The 18623-nt window shown below is 38.8% G+C and overlaps 1 long non-coding RNA gene across 1 annotated transcript in view; it reads left to right on the forward strand.

Annotated features, from left to right (window-relative positions):
* Nucleotides 1-16585, forward strand: part of LOC108497397 — a 17958-nt gene extending 1373 nt beyond the window's left edge. The window contains exons 2-3 of the long non-coding RNA XR_001874800.1: nt 16158-16296; nt 16400-16585. This is a non-coding gene — a long non-coding RNA (uncharacterized LOC108497397). The remainder of the gene's footprint in view (nt 1-16157; nt 16297-16399) is intronic.
* Nucleotides 16586-18623: the final 2038 nt, after the last annotated feature.

Raw genomic sequence — 18623 nt, forward strand, 5'->3', positions numbered from 1 at the left:
CACAGAATGGTTTTGGAAAGGACCTAAAAGATCGTCTATAGTCCAACCACCCTGCTGAGGGCAGAGGCACCTTTCACTAGACCAGATTACTCAAAGTCCCATTCAACCTGGCCTTGCACACTTGCAGGGATGGCGCATCCACAGCTTCTGGGCAACCTTTTTCAGTGCCTTATCACCCTCACAGTAAAGAATTTCTTCCTAATATCTAATTTAACCTACTCTCAGTTTGAAGCCATCACCCCTGGTCCTATTGCTACATGCTCTTATGAACAGTGCCTTTCCAGCTTTCTTGTAGGCCCCCTTCAGGTACTGGAAGGTGCCATAAGGTCTCCCTGGAGCCTTCTCTTCTCCAGGTTGAAAAACCTCAACTCTCTCAACCTGTCTTCGTGTACCTTGTTGATAATGCGCACACGCATGGGTAATGAACTTTCTTTACTGTATAATAAGATAAATAACAACACCTCAAACATATTTCTGTCTTTCTTCTTGCAGTCTTTCCAGCATACATAGTTGCTGAAAAATGGGAGCAGCTGTGCACAAAAGCCTGGGTATATAAATCCCAAGGGCACTCTCTTGATTGCCCAAGCAATGCTATCAGGATTGGTTCTGCCTGCAGTAGCAGACCACAGACCCTGTGACCCAAAAAAACAGCCAAGAAGGACTTTTAGTAAGGATTTTAGTAAGCATCCAATAACAGAATGAAGCCCAACACGTCACTTTTAGACTAGAGTTATTTCTTTTAAAAAAATGCTTTACTGACAGGAACAATTCTCATTTTAGATTCACTACTGCTGTAAAATACTGTTTTCATTTTCCTGTGCTCACCGCTACTCTTTCAGACAGCCTGCAAGGCTCAGCTTTATAGCAGCAACAGTACGGTATATAATACCCTTTTTTACCCCTGTTCCTCCTATGGACAGCTCTTAAAATGTAAGAAAAAAATATCCTTTAGATAGTAATGTGTAAGGTGAAATTTATGGTGAACATTAAAAACGGTGCAGTCTGCAGCCCCTTTAAAATCCAGTAGGTTGTCTAAGATCCTTACAAGGAGTCTTTCCTCAGTTACTGCATAAGAGAGAGAGAAGGGAAAAGCAGAGGGAAGTGATGCCCTCGGTGACCTTGCCCAAGCCCAAGCTTGTGGCTTGACAGTGACTGTGGAGCTGATATTTGGTTGCATCGTTCTTTGCAGTAAATCTCACTCAGGTTGTTCTTGTGAAATAAGTTGTACTTCCTGCAGGAAAAAGAAAGTACCTGTAAAGTACAAGTGCTCTGAAAGTTAGGTCTTGTTTACTTTGTTTGCTGTAGGGTAGTTGCTGGTTACCTTGATTTTTTAATAGCAGATGGAGCTCTCAAAGACCTGAGTACTTCTTGGGTGCTAATTAACGCTCTCAACTCTTACTGAAGTCAGCAGTATTATGGGATTGTTACCCAGGCATTTAACTTGGGTAACTAAGTTCATCTGCTCTTATATTAGACATTGCCTCCAGGAGATAGAACTGAGTTTTGAGTACTCCAGTTTCTTAATTTGTAGACAAATGGGAATCCTTCTTTCTTTCTCTATTAAGAATAAAGGGAGACAGAATTCTGATAGGTGGGAAAGTATATGTCAGACAGGGTGAAAACCTGCATCAGGATCTCTTTGTAGCTGATAAATAGAACTTAGTCCACATAATACTGATATAGAGTGAGAAGAGCAGAAAAAAGTTCTTGCCAAGTCAATTGCCTAAAATGCAGCAGTCTCTAATGTCCTTAGAATTTCAGTCATACCAAATGGCAAGGAAGACAGTCAAAATAGTACAAAATAAATGAAGACCAAAAATTTTCCTTAGAGCATTTGAAAGAGAAGAAAGTTCCTTTAAGTCTACAACTTGAATGTTACAGTCCTTTACTTCAACTTCTTCTCTTTCAACTCGTTCCATTCCTTGCTGTTATATTGTACTTTTTCTTGGCAAAAAGCACTCTTCGTCAGTGATATGGTTTGAAGCTGGCTCGCTGCCAAGTCTCCAAACCTCACCACAAGAAGTACCCCCCCAAACCAAGGGATAAGAGAAAAAAACCCAAGAGAACTGAAATGAGAGAGAGAGACAGCTAAAGCAATATATATAAATATATTTACACTTATATTACAGTTATATACAATTGAAATATATATACAATTTCACAAGGGAAAGGGAAGGGGAAAGGGAAAAAAAAAGGAACAAAACCAAAATAAAATATATATATATATATCCTGATCAGTAGCCCAAGATCTAGCAACTAAAAGAATTAGCAAAAGAATATCTTACTACTCTCCTTGGGACAACAGAAAGTCATGCTGGAGCGACTGCCGGTAACCTCCGTCTCCCAAGGTCGGCAAGGCCTTACCAGGCCTCACTCCCCAACCCGACAGACTCAACAGCAGGGAAACTCGCACCTCCAGAGCCGCCAGAAGGAAAGAGGGGGCAAAGGCCTCTCCTTCTTTCTTTTTATACCCTGGCTTATGTAAAAATCATAGGGAATATCGGGTAAATCTTGGCACTTCCTTGGTTACAAACTGGTCACCAAGGAAGGCCTAGACTAAACTACCACAGTCAGCTTACCCAGTTCGCAAATCACATTTATAGACATGAGAATCATGTTTTAAAGGGCTTGAAAGGAACTGAATTATTAACAAGATCTGCTGTTTAGCAAACATCAATGTTCCCTAATGAATTCAACAAGTGCTATTCGAGGATGACTATCAGAAGTGCTGCTATAAAAGCCATGGAATACCATAGTATAAATTTGAACCTCTCCACAAAGTTATTAGGTTACTGCTGAGTATTAGGATCCAGAAAACATTAACCCTATCTCATTGGGTACCTATTCAAATAATATGAAAGAAGAAGCCTCTTCTTCTGAGAATATAAGAAAGCGGGGGGAAAAAAAAAAGAAAAAAAGAGAGTGAGAAATTAATAACAACAGTTCCCTAATGCAAATTCACTCAGCTTGGGCTTCTAGCCACAATGTCACAGAATCACAGAATCATTTAGGTTGGAAAAGACCTCTGAAACCTAGTCCAACCTTTGACTGATCATCATCTTGTCAACTAGACCATGGCACTAAGTGCCACGCCCAGTCTTTTCTTGAACACCTTCAAGGGACAGTGACTCCACCACCTCTCTGGGCAGCCCATTCCAATGTTTAACAACCACTCAGTGAAGAATTTCTCCCGATGTCCAACCTGAACCTCCCTTGGAACAACTTGAGGCTGTGTCTTCTCATCCTTTTGCTGGTTGTTTGGGATAAGAGGCTGACCCCCACTTGGCTACAACCTCCTTTCAGGTAGTTGTAGAGAGGGATAAGGTCACCCCTGAGCTTCCTCTTCTCCGTGCTAAACAAGCCCAGCTCCCTCAGTTGTCCTCTCAGGACTTACCCTCTGGACCCTTCACCAGCTTCGCTGCCCTTCTCTGGACACACTCCAGCATGTCCTTCCTGTAGTGAGGGGCCCAGAACTGGACACAGTACTCAACAGTGTCCAGTACATCGGGCCACTTCCTCAGATTCTGTCACTGGTCACCACAGAAGAGACATCAGTCCCTGTCCCTCTGCACACAATATTCAAGGTGAGGCTGCACCAGTGCAGAGCAGAGCAGGACAATCCCCTCCCTTGACCAGCTGGCAGTGCTTTGCCTGATGCCCCCCAGGACATGGTTGGCCCTCCTGGCTGCCAGGGCACTGCTGACTCATATTCAATTTGCTATCAACCAGGAACCCTGGGTCCCTCTCCATGGCACTGTTTTCAAGCATCTTATTCCCCAGTCTGTACAAACATCCAGAGTTGGCCCATCCCAAGTGCAGAATCTGGCACTTTCCGTGTTGAACTTCATATGGTTGGTGATTGCCCAGGCCCCATGTATCAAAACGAGCACAAAATTTTTTTCCCAGTTAACATTTTCCAGCAGCACCTGATTTCCCAACAGCTTAAGAATAGCTATTGTAGATAATATCACTCTTCTCTGCAATACTGTTAACAGATTCCATAGGTAATGTAATTTATGTAATAGATGAAGTCAGCATGGTGTATCTTGCTTAAATTATTTTCCACTAAGCATTATGTGAACAAAAACATTTGAACTCAAATCCAGGGCAGAATTTACTAATGTCTCTATTTCATCCAGATCTTCCTGAAACTTGACAATCTTTCTATTGCTTTCTTAGCATTTGTAAAGTACACTACTCTTCCTATGGACATTTTAATTTCTCTTACTGTAAGAGTTTTCTTTGAAGAATATCCATAAAAATGTTAGAGATACTTACATGCTATATTATTTGTGTGGACTTTATATATCATTAGTGTTAAGCAACAAGGGGTTTACATATGCCTTAAGAAGTTTCTCCTCATTCATATCCCTTTTGTTGATACCTCAGGCTTCAAATATGTCTTTAGTTGCTGAATTAGTCCAGCATTTGTTTGTGTATGTGGTTTTGTGGTCTCTTTATTCTTTTTTCAAAACAAAGACCCCGTTTCCATCAGTTTTATTGAGCAGCAACTCAATGGTTAAGGATGTTAGTGGGCCAGATGCCAATATCTCTTTACCCACATTTGATATGAACAAGATGGGGTTACATATTCAAAGTATAACCCTACTGTATGAATAACCACAGTGTCCTCAAGGACCTCACTGAGCAGGCTTCTATTCAGAGTAAATGCAATTTATGTCTTGAATATTTTTTCCTACTGGAAAATATTTAAACCACTGAGTCCCGTTAGTCATCAGTATGAACAGAAAGTAGGTCCTTAGCCAAAAACCTGCAAACCCAAGTTTCCTGACTATCTTAAGAGTCAGAATAAAAATTGGATATTAACTGCTGTCAAATGCAAAAAGTTTGGATTAAAATATGTCTATGGTAAGCTAAGGTATTTAAATTTCTGGCATAGGATGTAATGATGAAGCTGTTGATCAGCCACAGTGCAGGGATGTCACTATCTGGCACATTCAGGTTCATCTCTTAAAATGTCGGGTACCTCACTGTCTCTGTTACATTTGCTTTCTGTAGTCTGTAGTAGCTTTGGTACTCCCCTTAGTTTCATACCAAAAAATGAAGCCATATACAGAAGAAATACACTACATAGAGTAAGTTACACTGCCTGTTTACTACTTACAACATGAACACACCCTCTTCTCATAGCAAGAGAACAACTCACAAGCAAGAGGCAGGCAAGAATTGTTCCCACTTCCATAGCAAATCAATTTAACAGCAAGGAAGGCTTCCTCATGTTTTCATTTTCTACCAATGTTGTTCTTAACAGAGTCACACTAGTTTATTTCCCCTTACTGTCAGTGCAGGACACTGGCATGAGGCATTCATACAGGTAACCTCAGATGTTATGTCTTATCAGGCAAGGGCAGAGGTGTATGTGATTTCTCTTCAGTTTCACAAGAACAGCAATAAACTAGGTTTCCAGAGGCCAGGTTCTTTACATTGACTTTGTGCTTTTCTCCCTCTCCTTGATAACAATGCAAATTAAAGTATACATAACAGGACAAGCCATCTTCTTGCATGACAAGATTTCGGTTTCCAATATAGGAACAGTATTTGCAAGTCAAAGCCCTTGAGAATAGGGTGCAGCAGTTTGAGAGTTCAAAGATAAAAGGTCTGATCCCACCATAGGTGAAAGTGAGATCACTTCTTTAACAATTTAGGATTCAGTGTGAGTTCTCTACAGGACATTAGAGAATCTGAGAAATGCCAGAAATTCAGCAACACTGAGTCAATGTTTTCACACAATTCAGAGAAGAGTGTTTTCAAGGCTTAAGATCTATTAAAATTAGCCTGAAATTAATCAAAGAGTGAAACAAAGAGACCTTATTTCCTCTGGAGAAGAAAAACACCCCTGCTGCTTGCTTCACCTGAAATAACTCCCAGTTTTGAGGCTGCTTAACTAACTATTTTTGGTACACGGAGTACACTGATAAAATGGATGCATCTTAGTCAAAAAGACAATATGCATTGTTTGAGATCACAAAGGAAGCAAAACCAAACGCCAGCACTTGTAAAGCAGTCTCTAAAGTTATCTCCTCCATAAACATACTTGGCTGCATGGCATACTTAACAGTGTCTTTAGACAATCTGGTATAACAATCATAAGTAAAAATGACATTTGATGAGAACTATGATTACAGAATAAATGGAGAGACTGAGTGGAAAAAACATTATTTTTCTTTTAAAAGGAAGTAATTGAGTTGCTTGTGTGAAACAGAGCAAGCAGGCTTATAGAAAACACCAAATTATACTAATCCAAGGTCATATCTGCAACAGTGTAAGATTCAGTTTAGATGTCATATTGCTATAAATTTCTCTGTTTATTTCCCACACTAGTTTTCACTAGTTTATTTCCCACACTAGTTAAATCTTTTTTTCATGCTTCTGTAACATGTTTTGATTTACCCAGGGTTATTCCCAGGGATGGTTTCATGTTGATTCATGACATCAGATTATGAGCTGTATGAAACACATAGCATAGTGCAAACATATTTTGCAATCATCCAAGCAAGTGTTGAAGATGAGGCTTTGCTTTGCTGCTGCTGATATGGAAATCACTGCTTCACATCCAGGCTTAGTGGCAGGCCAGAAATACGGGACCGAGCAGGTGGGGTTGTTCGTTATCAGCTGTGCAGGACACGGTTGTGCGCAAATATTTTCCTCGACCTTTCAGTAAGTAAATCATTAGCTGGAGACATGTCCTCCTCTGACGCTTCCATTCAGTATTGAAGATTGATTTATGAGATAGCATTAACTGGAGACTACAGCACATGGGGCTTTATTTCTTCTGCTAGGAGGAGAAGGAGTATCAAAAGGCCAGATTTAGGACATTCATTTTTGCACCCATGGCAGAAAAAGAGCTTGCTGCTGTTAAAAGCTGAAACATCTTGCTTTTCTTTTAATTCACTTTGAGTCAGTCCCCGAGTGGCATGTTGGGACAAAGAAGGGGAAAATTAAGGTAGCACACAGCTGCTTACATACCTCACAGGCTGCCAGCCAGTTCACAAAAACCCTTTTGTCTGCATGGGCTGTCTGAAGATGGCAAATGCTGGTGACCCAAAAGATTGCTACAGTGATGCCACTTGCAGCCCAGAATCAGGTTCTGGCTGTTAACACCAAATCAGATTGAAGTTGTATCAGGCATTGAGTTCCTGTGCCAGGTCCTCAATTTCACAGCAAATTTACCAAGGTTAGCAAAGCGTTATGGGCCTTCCCCAGCTGAAGGTGTGGGGTTTTATTATGTGAAATGTGTGCATAATATTAGATTGTGAGCAAGATGCCACAGGCATTAGGAAGCCGTCTGGTGCATTGAATGCCTAAGGGCATGTGGATGACTCACTGGAATTTTGTTAGAACACAAGACATCTGCTTAAATATGTTTCCTGCCAGTCCTTTTTCACGGCTGGAAATAATGGGCTAGAGGTTCTCCCCTACTCTACCAGCCCTGGCACCAAATGAGTGGAAAACTGCTGTAAGCCAGACTCTGGGTTTTCCCTTTGAGTGACAGGAGCTGCCGCTTTGACAGGGTGGTAAAAGGACCCTCCATCTCTCACAATCCTGAGGGAGTACAGGAGGGAGCAGCTCTGCAGTACCCCAGCAGCCCCAGTGGTTCATTCCCCCACTACTCCAGCCATGCTGAGGCCTACACTATAGCCTTCCCAGGAGCTATAAACTACCACAAAACCCTTTTTATCACCTCTCCCTGCCTTTCAGAAGCTCCTATCTCATCTTATGCCATCATACCTACCATTGTGACATCAATTTTATGCACAGAAATAGCAGCAATGATTCCATTGACACTGTGATGTCACATGAAAATTACAAAGGTAATTTCCTATTAAAGGCAACAAATTTGCTTCAACAAGGTGACTGTAAACTAGAATAAGAAAGACTTTCAGAAAAGCAAAACAGTTTGCCGAAGCTTTTGATAGATTTGGTTCTGAAGATGCAGTTCTCATGACACAACCTGACTTCAAAGGAAGTTTTAGCATATAAAATACATAGATCTGCACAAACGTGATGAATAACAAAGTGAAGTCACTGTAATAGCTCTACCTAAAACCATATATCATCATACTTTTTTCTCTTTATGCTGAAGGGTCAGACCTGATTGCATTGCTTTTAGAAGACAGCATTTCAGCTACAAATGACCGCTCACAACTATTTCATGTTAAAAATAAACTTTAAAGTGAAGTACCAGATGCTGCCATGAACATTCCTCAAAGCTTTCATGTGATACTCACATCTGTTCAGCTGGAAGAGTGTGTGTTTCAAGCAAACTAATGGCTTTTAAGTGGAGAGAAAGAAAGAGCAAAACAGGCAAAATAATGTAGAAGGCACTGGGGAAAAAATTAACTAGAAGTTCTGCATTGGAATAATATCACTTAGATAAAGTTTTGGATGGAAACTTGGGTCACAAACAGAAACTGTTTAAAGCTGCCAGAAACACAAGCAATTATTTCCTGGTAAAGTAGCAAGAAGGGAACTAACTTTTCACCTGCATAAAACCACAAAGTTTTAGTGAAAAAGAGCCATCTCATCTTATGGTAACTTATTTCTTCCTGCAACCTTTGGAAATGTTACAATTTTGCTGAAAAGTTACCCTCACAGAAGCTACAGGTGGATGTTGATATCTAGTGAAACACTAGGAAATGATAAATCTGGTTTTATCTAAGTGTTTTCTTTAGTTGTGATATTCCTTCCCACTGATTTATAGACAAAAGCATGTCAACAGGACCTCTGGTCCTAGTTTTTAACCTTCAACTCACTGACTTGTCATCTTAGTAAGCACAGGAAATCTTCAAAAAATTAACACGTCTAGAGTGAATATTGCTCTCCTCATTGGTAAATCTTCATATGCTTTACAAGTCATCTCAATTAACAGTTTACACAAGTTTTAGAAGATTCTTATGGAATAGTACAGGTGTTGAGAATTATGTCCACTTCAGAGAAGTGGGAAGTGGGCCAGCAAAAATAGGTTTATCACCCCAGGCCACAAGAAATACCAGTAAAAACAGGATCAAGCAACATGAATTCTTAGCTGTTTCTGTTAGAAGAGACAATTAGTATGTTTCCTAACCACAAGCAGCAGAGAAATGGAAAAAAAATTACAATTTTTAGAAAGTGGTATTGGAAGTAAAATATCTTGTTTCCTGCAATTGAAATAGAACTGTGGAAATAATTTATGAACTTTTAGCAAAATAGAGATAGAAAGAAGAAAGCCCAAACACACTGCTGTTCTACCATTTTCATAATAAGTCCGACTCTTCTACACTGGCCAGACATGGTTTGCACTGAACCAATTCTGACTGCATAGAACATCCATACTTAACTACCTCCAAAAACCAGGCCCCGGTTAGGATTTTCTGAGCCAGCAGCTTTCAATGAAGGTAATTGACCTTAATTTAGTGTTTAATTTAGTCTAGCATCTAAACCACTTGGAGGTTTGTGAGCTTTCCACGTATTGATCTTAAAGACTTGTACCTGAGAAAATCTGATTGAATGTTCTATGGTCTTCCCTCAACATCAGTATCTGAAAACAAACATGCAATAATTTACTCTTTTTGTACTGCTTTGTGCTGCAATCAGATGAGAACTCAGGTTCTCAAGCCAATTGAAAAAGATGTTCAGAATGGTTTTTTTTGAGGTGCAGTGGTTTTAGTTTGGAGGTTTTTTGAGATTTTGTGTGTGTGCGTGTGTTGGGGGGGTGTTCCCCCTGTATACATACACGTACTAAAGGATAACATCACCTACTGAAGGTGATGATTTTTACAAAGCTTGTTATTGCATGTTATTGTTAGCTACTCTGCAAGCAAGGAGAAAACTGCTGAAAGCATTAAGTGACTTCTTCCTCTGCCGAGCAAAAAAGCTGTGTCCCCTCAACACTATACCATTGCTATTTCACCCTTAAAAATAAAAGCCCTTCAATTCAGCTGCAAATAAAACAACTTGGGGGCTTAGGAAATATTTTTGGGTGTATTTGTAGCCAGCCACAAGTGCCAAGGAAAAAACATTCTTGTTTCTTCAACATGCTCTTATGTAATTTGGCACAAGGCATAAGTAAATCAGCTGGTGAGCAGTGCCTGAACTAGGCAACGAAACAGTAGCTTCAGTCTTTATATAATATATTCTAGCTTTCTCTTTATAATTTAAACCTAGTAACAACAAGAGATAAATCTTTAATCGCACTATACAATTTGGGTAGGATAGAGAGGGAGTTTATTTCATCAAAAGACTTTCATGTCTGGAATTTGAAGCAGCTTTATATTGAGTTTTTATTGCTATTATTCTGTTATTCATTGGCAGAATTTATTAAAGTGGTGTTCTATTAACTCTATCATACTTTGAGCAAAATCTCACTGTAGTAATTGCTCAAACTTCTGCTCTAACTTCTCTTCAGGGTTGGATTTGTTATAAAAGTTAAAGTCAAATGCATGTTTCTGAGTTCTTTGTCTCAAGGTGACTGATGAATTAGGAATTAAGAAATAACACACTTTGCAAAACAACTTTGGAATATTTCAACAGTGAGTGCTTATTTTCCCTTATTTTCCCAGCTCTTTTATTATTTTTGAACCAAATTTCTTGCTAACAGTAATTGGTAAGAAATTTTGGCCAACAATAGGAAATTATTTATTATTTGCTCTTCCATGCATATTGGAATTTATTTTTATGATAAGAAGAGAAAATTTGGTCTTTTCCAGTCTTTGAAAAATTTTCACGCTAAACCTTTCTGATAGCGTTGCTAAACTAAGATCACTTCCTTGATAAGGGATCCTGCCTAGCATGTGGCTATTTATTGGAAAATTTGTTCTGACTGTATGCACAGAGCCTGTCTGCTAAATGACCACAGCATTTGTTTTCAATAGATGTATTCAAATGGTGCCTGGAGCTCTATGTACTAGAAAACTATTTCATTTCAAGGTAGGGTTGAATTCATGTGCTATGCTGGTGTCTGGTTCAGTCGGAAAGTTCTTTTTTTTTTTTTTAATCTATTGAAGTAACAAGCAGTAACGAGCAGAAGTCTTCTTTAAAAATTTTGCAGAGATATAAATGTATTTTTCCAATATAAAAGCTCTTTTGACAGGTGTTCTTTCATTTCTGGATCCATCAGTATAGACTACAAAGGCACAGTGTAGTTTGGACTAGAAATAGCCTCTCTGGTTGTAATCTATTAAGTGCTCTTAAAAAACCCACCCACTGATAAGAACATTCTGTCCTTTTGCCTGGAAGTGGTCTCTACCTGAGAGGTGGCAGGAGTTTTAAAGCAATTTGTTACTGTATCTTTATTCATTCCAAGTTACAATATCTGGGGAGCTGTATCAAGGCTGCTAATGCACAGCTCATTCTTTCCATCACATTTTTATCACCAGATTTAAATACTAATTAACTAATAGGAAACAGCTAGGCTCAGATAAGGGTAGGCCACTTTTGAGATGGATATATCATATGGAGATTTTTTTCCAGTCAGCACCATTGTACTAACATACAATACAAGTTGTATTCACTGAGTAAACATCAGGAATATAATTAGTGAATATACAGCTGGAATAATTGTGAAATACTAAATTCAACTTAAAAAGTATTCTCCCTGGGCATTTTATTTTTTTGCAATGCATATTTGATTCAGTGCTAGTCACACAGGTACTGAAATATGGTGCTTAGTGAAAGAGAACTCCTTCATCCTTTTGGGAAAAAACTGGGAGCTACTGAAAAGCTAAGGCTGGAGGTGGATCACAGTTTGTCACCTAGGTCTGAGTTGTAAAGACCATGGGCTTTTCTCAAAGGTGTTTTTATCATGATGTTCACAACTGCTTTTTTATTTTGTTTATTCAGTGGACAATGAGTCACTGTCTATGTTGAAGAGTAATTGACAATTCTAGGGGATTTCTTGTTGAAAGAGCTGCATCTCTACATTTAACCTGCCCAACTGGTTTAAACAAACTATGTTTGGCTCTTGTAGATTCCACAAAGAGTCTTTGTTTCCCACTGATTTTCCCCCAACCCTCCCCCACTCCCTCTTTTACTTCCTATAGTTAGCAATTACTTCTTTTGTTGCATGTAAATCATTTAATTACTAGGAAATGTAAATTGATGCAATTTTACAAAGCTCAATATTTGTTTTGCCACCCCCTCCCCCATCACGATGACAAAGGTGATAGAGATTATGACAAAAACCCCCAACCTCTTCTTTCCAAGAACAGAAAAGCCATTACTGCTTTTTTGCCATATATTCTAGAGATAAGGAAGTTCAATGAGGAGGAGAAATTAATCTACACTTCTGTTTTTAAATAAAAGGAACACAGAATGACGTGCTTCTCAACACAGTGATGCCTATAGTTTTAACTGCTGCTTTTTAAAAGGCCTTATAACTAGATTAGGCAAAATCAAAACTAATCCAAAAAAACAACCAACATGTTTTCATTAAGAGAAAGATTTGTTAGATTCTTCCTGGAGATTTGGAGCCAGGATCCTCATTTACAGATTTACAGAAAAAGGAAAAAAATTATGAAAATTTGTTAGAAGCATGAAAAATCAAGAATCCTTTTGAGATCTGAGGCTATTTTCTGACAGTTTTTGTTCAAAATATTTCAACCAAATGACCTGCAAATAAAAAAATAAGACTAACTTCTGAAATCTTTGAAGAGAATACATCCTTTCAGTGAATTCAATGAGTTGGAATTCAAACAATTTTTTAAAAAAGTATGAGTTCTAAAGAAGTGTTTAAAGCAGAAAATTAGCTGAAATCTGGACCAATCTGAAGTGCAAACCCACCTTTAATTATGTATTCATTTTTGTGCCAAGGCTGCTCCCATGCTGGGAGTGTGAATAGAATACACTGTTCATTTGGACTCATTTCGCTAAAAAGCCCCACTTGAATTAAAACATAATGGAATATTTCTCCAGTTAGACCTTTTTGTTAGTAGTTCCATCAGTTGCTGTTGGGACTGCAGGTGGTTCTGAGGTGTAGGTAGACAGTCTGAAAAAAGTACTCCTTTTAGGTGCACTGTTAATGGATAAAGAGATTAATCTCATCACAAAAAAAACCCCAACCAACCCTGCACTGCCCTATAGTTTTTGGCATGGAGACTGGGGTGGGGGGGGGGAAGTCATCCCAGCTCCCTGTACAGGCTGTGCAAAAGTGTTGCCCTCTCGTGGCTCGTGTTGCACTAATGCCTTGGAATCTTAATTAAAACTATACGAAATTGCTGCTAACATCTGAGAAGAGGAATCTAGCTTCAGCAGAAGCAGCTTTGCTGACATGGGAAAAAAGGCATTGGTGTTTCAAGATATCCATTTATTAAGCTCTGGCTTTCATAACTATATGGATTATTTAAGACAAGTATATGAAACAAGAGCAACACCCTTTTGTCAATTTCTTCTTAGTAGATTTTTTACATGTTAAATATTTTTAAACAAAAAACATGTATAATAATTGTCCAGCAGTTATTCCAGGAACCGTACTTAAAATTCCAAGTATTTTTAAAATATACCAACACAAGCACATGTTGATTAACCATCTTTTTTCTACTCTGTAAATGCTGCACTTCTGAACTCATCTTGCTTTCTGTGAACTGTTTCCAATCACTGCTTAAAAATTAAAACTTCCCAAGTAATACTGCTAGCTTGAGTCCTTGCTTAAAGGAAAGTCAAGTCCAAAGCCCATAAGTATTCAGATGAGTATTTGTGGAAAGATTTGTTTGTCAGGCCATGGTTCTCACAATCAATAACTGTTCAGGGCACATCATAAGGCTTAAGAAAGATGTGTTTCTACATCAGCACGATCAAGTTCAGGTGTCCAAAGGCAGCATCCTTCTTATGTCTGGACACTCAGAACTGTTTCTGTGTCTTCAAATGTTAAACTGCTTAAAGTATGGGGCACCACTTCCCCTGAAAGGGGAGAAAAAAAAGAAAAAAAACCCAAACAATAAATCCAACACCCAAAAAACCCCACAGAAAAAAACCAGAAGTCCCCAAACCAGAGAACTTTCCTTGGCTGTTGGAGGGAAGGTCCATTTAGGATAAGGAAGATGGGGTCAGTGGCAAGGGATGGAGGAGTCACCATTTCCCCTCGCTATCTGCAGCACACTGGATTGCTCAGGCCACTGAGCATGAGCAGCCATGGAGACTTCTAAGTTGTGAGATGGGGTCTCAAAAATGTGAAAAGTGCTAGGCAATGTACCTTTTAGCCTTCGTATAATCATTGACTCATTAAGGTTGGAAAAGCCTTCTAAGATCATCAAGTCCAACCTTTGACTAAATACCATCTTGTCAACTAAACCACAACACTAAGTGCTACAATCCAGTTGTTTCTTGAACACTTCTGGGGATGGCGATTCCATCACCTCCAAGGGCAAACTATTCCAATGCCTTACCATATTTTCAGTGAAGAAATTCTTCCTGAAGCAGATTTAATTGGAACAGTACTAATTTGGCTGATAACATAAGCCTTGGAGGGCTGTCAAAAGTATTCTGCATTTTCAGTCTAGGAGGCGTGCTTGTTATTGTTAGTGCCTCACCTACATATATTACTGTATTTCTTCTGTAGATTTCTTGCCAAGAAAAGCAAACGTAAGGCAAAAGAGTATAATCCACAGAGAAACATGATATTTTCCCATTTCCATGACTCTGTATCTATGAACGTTGATTTATACAAAAGCACTCAATAGACCAGAAATAAAAAAAAAAAAAAAAATTTGTAAAATACAAATTTGTACTATATTGTAGCACTTATGTCCCTTCAGAAGTGCTGACTGGTGTCCATAGGAATGTATTACGATTTTGTAATCATATTTCCTTTGTCCTGGAAAGACAAGGCATGAGAATCCCTCATAGGTACACGAGCAACACTGAAGATGGGTTATTTGGCGGTATCTTGCATAAATTAGCCCAAATAATTTACCATCTGCATAACTCTGAGCTATAAGTAAACAAGATGTTTTGTTTAACTTGGGTGATAGTTCGATCCCATCACCTGTACAATTTTATACATGTTTTGTTGTTAGTTTTGTTTTAATTCTCATCTGGATAATTTCTTCCCTACTACTGTGCAAATACCAACCTCTCCAGGTTATTCCAAATCCTCTTCATCCACTACATGTGTAGCTATTTCAAGAACAACTAATGATTTGGTGAATTTTCATATTTATTTAAGCATCCAGATGCAGACAGTTTAACATTCCTAGAGTATTTTTCCCATAATACAGTTTTCCTAAGACTATCTGATTCAGGCATCAAAAACAAGGCACTTCAAATAGAAAGTTAAAATTTTGACAGTTTTCCATTTCATTTTTTTAGCTTCTACTTCCTAGAAGTCACCCTCATAACTCTATGACTAGTACAATCTCAAAGTCAGGTTTTGTTGGTTTTCTTTTAAATTTGAAAGTTTTAGTATAATAAGATATTTCCTTGTTATTTCAGTGGATACTGAAATGGATATCCAGTGGATACTGGCTGCCTTAAGGCCCTAGACAAAGTTTTTCTAAATAAACAAGACTTATTGAAATGACAGTCTGTATTTATGATTCAATAGTTGGTTAAATAATGGTGGGAAAATGAGGAACACCAGCGTTAAAGATGGAAGTCCCTTTAGGCAGCAAACTGGGAGTTTGCCCAGGCTATTAACTCTCGATGTCATTGATGGAAGGCTACTGAGCTGTCAATGTGAAGCTTTTTGGTCTTCCCTAAATTTCCATGGTGATATTATCTAATTTGTTGACAGAAGTTGCCCATTCACATTTTCAGTGTTGGCCGTGGCAGAAAAATGCCGTCTGCCAACGCTGCTGTTCAGCACTGCTGGCAGGCTACAGGAGCAGGCAGGGAGCAGCAGAGCAGGCAGGGACCCGAGGGGGACTCCTCCTTGCAGTGGAATGCTCTCAGCTCCTAACTGAAAAAAACTGAAGTCTGTTCTTATCACAGCTCTGAAGTTCTAAAACATGTATCAAGGTAACTAGGCCATAGTGATACCCCAAAGCACCTTTTTTTTTTTTTGTCATTTACTTGTTTTTAAAGAATATTTGTCTACTACAGGTAATTTTCTGTCTTATTTCAATACATTTTTTCCACAACTTTTTTTCTCAATCTCTTCCCTGTTTCCTTTTACACTTTGCAGCCAATGTGGTCATATAATCTTCTGTCTTTTCTGCTTACATCAGGCATCTGAAGACTTCAACTGGGAGCCAGCATGCTTTGGCAAGGATATTGAAAAAAAATCTCTGGTCTCTTCTGAAGATTGAAGATAACTAAAGTCTTACTTTCAAAGGAAATAAAGTATATAGCACAAATGCTTAACAGGTAAAGGACTTGTTTAAACATCTATGGAACAAGGGGACAGAGAATATGCTCAAGACTTTCACGTGTGTTTTATTATCTGTATTTTTCCTGTGTCTTTTGGCAGGAGAGAAACAATGAATATTCTGCCATCCTCTTTCTTCCCTGAGGACTCTCTTGTATGTTTGGCAACATTGCCTGACCAGGACCTGTCCTTCACACCAAGATTGAATAAACACTGTAAGCAAACGAAATGACAGACATCAGCAAGGGCATAAAGCAGTATTTGTCCTAGGCACAATACCTTGCCCCAAGGCTTATAAAAATACAACAGCAGTAAACTGCAGTGTAGAGCAACTTATGACTTATGAGGAAACTCGTGACTGCTAATAAGGTTTGTTGACAAACACTTGCCGAATATGTTATCCATCTATTACCTGTCCAGCACTCTAGTAAGCTTACAGTATGCTTTTCCAAACTAAGGAGGAAAACTCTACTTGATTTTCCATAGCATATTTAATTCATTAAATAGGTAAAAAACGCACTAGAAAATATTAAAAAAACCAGTATTTCAAAACTAGGTTTATTTGAAAACCTGAGAGACTATCTAATAAAAAGAGTTGTTTCATAGAAACTGAGTAATAAAAAAACCAGACAGTTTCAGGATGTCTTTCGTATGGTATCTTCTGTCAGGCTCAGGCTAGCTTGTTTACTGTCCTGTATATACAAAACACAAGCTTCTGATGCTGAGTGCACTGCAACACTGCCTGCCTGAGAAGCTTAAAAATAATAAATTATAAGCCATTCTACCCTAAAACTCACACAAAAGCTATTTTGTCTTTCTGTTAGACTCAGTGTAGTTTTGGTTTCTATTTCCCTGACTTTAATAATTATGTCTTAGTCTTCCTGACTGCAGAGACTCTTCAAACAAAGTATCATGCTTATTAAATATATTTCCTGCCAAAAGACTCCAAACCAAAGAAAACCAAACTATATATTTTTAATGTTTGAACCAATAAGCTTAAAAGTTGAAGAGCAGCACAGTGTCTCTTAATGTTGTGATCACCCTTGCTATTCTTTATCCCCAACAGAGGAGGACATGAACCTACTTGAGTTAGTCCAGAGGAGGGCTATGAAGATGGTCAGGGAGCTGGAGAATCTCTGACCTATGCAGACAGGCTGAGAAAAGTGAGGCTGTTCAGCCTGGAGAAGAGCAGGCTCCAGGGAGACCTTAGAACACCGTCCACTACCTAAAGGGACTATGAGAAAGTTGGAGAGGGACTCTTCACAAAGGCATGTAGTGATAGGACAAGGGGGAATGGCTTTAAAACAAAAGAGAGCAGATTTATATTAGATATGAGGAAGCACTTCTTTATTGTGAGTACTGTAAGGGTGATAAGGCACTGGAGCAGTTTGCCCAGAGAAGCTGTGGATTTCCCATCCCTGCAAATGTTCAAGGCCAAGTTGGATGCGGCTTTGAGCAACCTGCTCTAGTGGAAGGCGTCTCTGCCCATGGCAGGAGAGTTGGAACTAGATGATCTGTAAGGTCACTTCCAACCCAAACCATTCTATGATTCTATTTTTAGGTGCTAACAAAAAGTCCTTGTCTCACTGCTGCCCTGAATAACTATCTGTTATTTGGACACTCTAGAAAATGAACTGAATGCCTTCTGGTCTCAGAATGCCTTGTACTCTCTCTCATAAGAGAAAGCGAGACCATGAGCTTTGCTAGAGATTCAGGTTTTGAAAACTCATGAGATTCCAGCATGTCGACATCTGATTCAGGTACAGGTGACAATAGCATCTGGTCTTGCTGAATAATGAATTTCCATACAGATTCAATTCAGCTAAACACTTTACAATTACACTTTTGGGAGCGCTATGACAGCTGAGGTATATAAATTTATTATGCAAGCATGTTTTTTAAAATAGGTACACATACGCACTTTTTCTTAGGAAGGGGCTAATCCCATCAACAAACACTTTCACAGTTTCTTTTGAATGTGGGCAACTGCATCAATGAGAGTATGTGGCTCATAATATACAGCTTCACAAGGCAAAGGAAAAATGTTGAAATATAAAAACACTACCTCTTCCAAACTGTCCTTTTAATTACAATTCTTCATTGAATTCCAGCTCTAGGCTTAATACAAAGTGGTGGCATAACTAGCTAATGGAGCACTCTGCTTGCTAATAGTGCTCTGAATCTCTCAATTTACTTTGGCTCTGAAAATCAGAATTAGCAAAAGAATGCAAGAATGCATAGCCCTACATAACCTAATACACCATTTTCAGAAAATGCTGTATAAAAAGTTCAGAGCAGCTGTTAGTGGATGCATTTGGCAAGTGTC

This window comes from Lepidothrix coronata, unplaced genomic scaffold, assembly GCF_001604755.1.
Source record: "Lepidothrix coronata isolate B3197 unplaced genomic scaffold, Lepidothrix_coronata-1.0 Scaffold47, whole genome shotgun sequence".
Lineage (NCBI taxonomy): Eukaryota > Metazoa > Chordata > Aves > Passeriformes > Pipridae > Lepidothrix > Lepidothrix coronata.